Source organism: Cherax quadricarinatus, chromosome 27 (genome assembly GCF_038502225.1).
Source record: "Cherax quadricarinatus isolate ZL_2023a chromosome 27, ASM3850222v1, whole genome shotgun sequence".
Lineage (NCBI taxonomy): Eukaryota > Metazoa > Arthropoda > Malacostraca > Decapoda > Parastacidae > Cherax > Cherax quadricarinatus.
This window is the reverse complement of record NC_091318.1, coordinates 812,906-818,472: the sequence shown is the minus strand read 5'-3', so window position 1 is coordinate 818,472 and position 5,567 is coordinate 812,906. Positions and strand designations below refer to the sequence as shown.

Below are 5,567 nucleotides of genomic sequence, written 5' to 3'. Positions count from 1 at the left end.
CTCCTACCCCCTCCCCTCCCCTCCCACACACTTTTGTACCTTGGAATGGGTCCCAGTCTGAATCCCCACCAAGGTCTGGCCCTCCACCGCCATCCCCTCCAGTTCCTGCCTCCCTTACTCACACCTCTCTTCGTTCCTCCTCCTCACCCCGACCCACACCTTCTCCCCCTCCTGTCCATTTCCCCTTACCTCTCTCATTGCAGGTACCGCCGCCACCTCTCTCCCCTTCCTTGGCAGATGAGACCGCCTCACCAGCGACGCTGTTAACTGACCACTCTCAGCTGCCAGGAGTGGACCATCAGGATACAAGCCAGGTGACTGCTGACCAAGACGACGCGGTGGAGGAGTGGATTCTTGAGCCCTTCCTAGGTCCCTTGCTTGATGTACTACACAACCCTGACTGGGACAAGTTTGTCGAGCTAACACGGGAGGTGACTGAGGAAATACAGCGGGCCAACTCCATTCCAACCCAACGAAATAACTCCCCTACCCGCCGGGGAACAATTGATGTTAACGACTGCAAGGCCATACAGCGCCTATACAAGATTAATAGAAGAAGAGCAGTGCGGTTAATAACTACGGGCGAGGGCAGTCGTTGCAGCATACCTAAGGAAAGGATAGAGGCACACTTCCGCCGGATCCAGGGAGAGTATGTGGACCCCCTAGACGACCCAGCACTGGTGGAGGCAATTCCTATCCCAACGGAAGAAAGACCACCCCTTCGACTCGACCCATTTACTGAGAAGGAAATAACAACACGGCTCGCTAAGGCTGAAAATACTGCCCCAGGTGATGACCGCATTACCTACAGGAACTGGCGACTTGCAGACCCAGGAGGTCGCGTTATAACAACAATCTTTAACATCTGTCTACGTGAGGGCCGCATCCCAGAAGACTGGAAGTCCTCACGCACTATACTGATCCCCAAGAGTGGAGACCTACAGGAGATAACCAACTGGAGACCAGTTGCCCTGTGCAGAACAATCTACAAACTCTACACGGGATGTTTAGCTGCCCGCCTCAGACAATGGGTTACTGACAATGACGTACTGTGCCCAGCACAGAAAGGCTTTATGCCCAGTGACGGTGTAGTAGAACACAATTATATTCTCCAACACTACCTTGATGAGGCCCGCAGTGGCAACACGGACATCTGCATAGCCACACTAGACATCCACAATGCCTTTGGTTCGATTCCGACTGAACTGATAGAACTATCCCTTGACCGTATGGGTGTCGGGGAGGAGTTCAGGAGGATAATCAGTGGAGTAATACAAGGGAACTCCACCCGAATCATGACCAATGAAGGAGAAACTAATGATATCCCAACTCAACGAGGAGTCCGACAAGGATGCCCCATTAGTGGGCTACTGTTCAACATCGGTATCGAGGCAATCCTGCGAAAAATCATAACAGCTGGCATGACCATAAACACCCAGCTGAAGCACCCGTGCCTTGCATATGCCGATGACATCACTCTCTTAGCTCGGACACCAGCACAACTGCAGGCGCTCATCAACGTCGCAACACAAGCATGTGGGGAGCTTCGGCTAACCATCAACCCTGCCAAATGCACCTCCCTGCACATGTCCGGAGCCAGCCCACGAGGGATGAGACGAACCCCATTCCTTGTAGGGGACACACAGATTTTGTCCATTGAGGATGGACAGTATACAAAATTCCTAGGGCGTCCTGTCGGTTTCCAGCTACTACCAGACATAGCCATCATAGAAGACTACATCACCCTGGGGAAGAGCATACTCGAGAGCAAGCTCGCACCCTGGCAGCGCTTGGACGCCCTGAAGACATTTGTACTACCATCCGCTGTGTTCGCCATGCGAACATGGCAATTGAGGAAAACCGATTGGACGCGCCTTGACTGTGCACTGCGACCGCTGATTAAAAAGACCCTGTACCTTCAGCCCCGTGCATCTAACGAATACATATATGGCAGCAGCCCAGCCGGGGCCTGTGGCATCCCTTCTGCAGCAGAAGACTCCGACATATTCCTGGTGGATACGGCCTTCAAACTACTCACCTCACTGGACCTAGACACCAGGGACATTGCCCGGAGCGACTGTCAGCAAGTGGCAGCACTAAGAACCCAACAGGACCCAAACATGGAAGACGCATGTGCATTCTTGTCAAAACAGGAGATGGGACGAGCAGGTGGACACCAAACACTCTGGTCTAGGGCACGAGATGCCTCTGGACGGATGGGTGTTACCTGGTCATACAACAGTGACAGCAGGACACTGGGGCTAGCATGTGGCGATTCTTCACTAGGACAAAGACACAGGTGGATAGTCGCCCGCACCATCAGGAACCATCACCGATGCTCCAGGGATGTCACTCTGCAAGCAAAACCAGATCAAGGGAAAGTGATGCAGGTAGTGGCACGGGAACGAGCATCGTCCCACTTCATGAGGGAGGGAACGTACACAACCTTCGCCGACTGGAGATTTATACACCGAGCACGACTGAACATGCTACCACTGAATGGCGCACGTCGCTATGACAGGGGCGGTGACCGACGATGCCGAAGATGCCCTGCACAGCTGGAGACACTACCACACGTCCTTAACCACTGTTGGAGACACTCGGCCACCATGACCCAGCGACACAATGCATTGGTGGCGAGGATCAAGAAGGCCGCCCAGGGGCGAGGGTGGAGACTCATCTCCGAGAACCAGCGTGTTGCAGGCGCGCTAGACACAGGACGACCAGACCTAATCATCACGAAGGATGGAGATGCACTGATGATAGATGTCACATGCCCCTTCGAGAATGGACCAGAGGCATTCACCGAAGCAAGATTGCGGAAAGAAGAGAAGTATGCCGAACTTGCAGCTGAATTAAGGCAGAACTACCACCGGGTAACAGTTGAGGCCTTCATTGTCGGTTCACTAGGGAGCTACGACCCGGCGAACGACAGACTGATGAAACGCCTGGCCTCACGAAAATACCAAAAACTCTTCCGAAGGCTGTGTGTGAGCGACGCCATAAAATGGTCAAGGATGATATACACTGAACATATAACAGGTGCTAGGCAGTATTAACAACATTGTAAATTTGTAACATCAAGAAGCTTGTAACTTGATGTTTAGGACATATTACAGTAGAATAGAATAGTGCAGACACCACTGAGTGCTGCTTTGCATTGTATCAATTAGTTATTATTATGAACATGATGTAAAACCCATTGTAGCATTTTTCGAAAATAAAATCTGTTCTTATCAGCTTAATATCTGATACGATCCCCATGTGGGATCTTCGATATTAAACTGATTTTTGGATCATGGCGAAGTGCTAGGGGCTTGCTCCACCTTTGCCGCGGATCGGCCCGGTATTGCAGTACCTCCGGGATTGGTCCACTCCCCTTGGGGAGAAAAAAAAACTCAATCTAATCAAATTACAATATGAAGCAGTGTTCACCCATACAGTAAACTTCTTTCTGGCATTAACTGGAACCCAACAGGATGCCCCAGGAATTTCCCAGTGTCCAAATTTTCACCATTGAGGATGGACAACAGGTGCCTCGGGTAGCACTTCCCTGGCCACCCACGAGGTGATCATTAGCACTTCCCTGGCCACCCACGAGGTGATCATTCTTTCGCACTCATATGTTTGTGCAGGATGTAACATCGTCCTGGGCAGTCGTCCAACCTTATATAGATGTCCCAGGAATAGACAACTGAGAATGGAGCCCCCTGAACTACAGCACGAACAACGCCTGCAGTTTAGGTGCGAAAACGAAGGCTGCCACGAGGCATTTCCATCCAAAATTGGGCTGAAGAACCATAAGGCCGCACACCGCCGACAAACTGCCAGGGAGGCCCAGCGGCTTGGACTCCGCCTTCGAAGACTTCCACCTCCACTGCCGGAAGAGCGCCCTCAGCCAAGTCCTCCACAGTTGCAGCCCCCTCGACCGCGGGCCCCACCACAGGGGGGGTCCCCCCAGCCATGAACTCAGCAGGCACAACACCCACAGCAACATGACAGCCCACCATCTTCCTTAGCCCTTTCCCCCCTACCTCCTACCCCCTCCCCTCCCCTCCCACACACTTTTGTACCTTGGAATGGGTCCCAGTCTGAATCCCCACCAAGGTCTGGCCCTCCACCGCCATCCCCTCCAGTTCCTGCCTCCCTTACTCACACCTCTCTTCGTTCCTCCTCCTCACCCCGACCCACACCTTCTCCCCCTCCTGTCCATTTCCCCTTACCTCTCTCATTGCAGGTACCGCCGCCACCTCTCTCCCCTTCCTTGGCAGATGAGACCGCCTCACCAGCGACGCTGTTAACTGACCACTCTCAGCTGCCAGGAGTGGACCATCAGGATACAAGCCAGGTGACTGCTGACCAAGACGACGCGGTGGAGGAGTGGATTCTTGAGCCCTTCCTAGGTCCCTTGCTTGATGTACTACACAACCCTGACTGGGACAAGTTTGTCGAGCTAACACGGGAGGTGACTGAGGAAATACAGCGGGCCAACTCCATTCCAACCCAACGAAATAACTCCCCTACCCGCCGGGGAACAATTGATGTTAACGACTGCAAGGCCATACAGCGCCTATACAAGATTAATAGAAGAAGAGCAGTGCGGTTAATAACTACGGGCGAGGGCAGTCGTTGCAGCATACCTAAGGAAAGGATAGAGGCACACTTCCGCCGGATCCAGGGAGAGTATGTGGACCCCCTAGACGACCCAGCACTGGTGGAGGCAATTCCTATCCCAACGGAAGAAAGACCACCCCTTCGACTCGACCCATTTACTGAGAAGGAAATAACAACACGGCTCGCTAAGGCTGAAAATACTGCCCCAGGTGATGACCGCATTACCTACAGGAACTGGCGACTTGCAGACCCAGGAGGTCGCGTTATAACAACAATCTTTAACATCTGTCTACGTGAGGGCCGCATCCCAGAAGACTGGAAGTCCTCACGCACTATACTGATCCCCAAGAGTGGAGACCTACAGGAGATAACCAACTGGAGACCAGTTGCCCTGTGCAGAACAATCTACAAACTCTACACGGGATGTTTAGCTGCCCGCCTCAGACAATGGGTTACTGACAATGACGTACTGTGCCCAGCACAGAAAGGCTTTATGCCCAGTGACGGTGTAGTAGAACACAATTATATTCTCCAACACTACCTTGATGAGGCCCGCAGTGGCAACACGGACATCTGCATAGCCACACTAGACATCCACAATGCCTTTGGTTCGATTCCGACTGAACTGATAGAACTATCCCTTGACCGTATGGGTGTCGGGGAGGAGTTCAGGAGGATAATCAGTGGAGTAATACAAGGGAACTCCACCCGAATCATGACCAATGAAGGAGAAACTAATGATATCCCAACTCAACGAGGAGTCCGACAAGGATGCCCCATTAGTGGGCTACTGTTCAACATCGGTATCGAGGCAATCCTGCGAAAAATCATAACAGCTGGCATGACCATAAACACCCAGCTGAAGCACCCGTGCCTTGCATATGCCGATGACATCACTCTCTTAGCTCGGACACCAGCACAACTGCAGGCGCTCATCAACGTCGCAACACAAG

At 52.5% G+C, this 5,567-nt stretch overlaps 1 non-coding gene across 1 annotated transcript; it reads left to right on the top strand.

Moving 5' to 3' along the window:
* Positions 1-3,196: 3,196 nt before the first annotated feature.
* On the top strand, positions 3,197-3,380 carry LOC128687734 (U2 spliceosomal RNA). The gene has a single exon (XR_011392513.1). It is a non-coding gene; the product is annotated as a U2 spliceosomal RNA (small nuclear RNA).
* Positions 3,381-5,567: the final 2,187 nt, after the last annotated feature.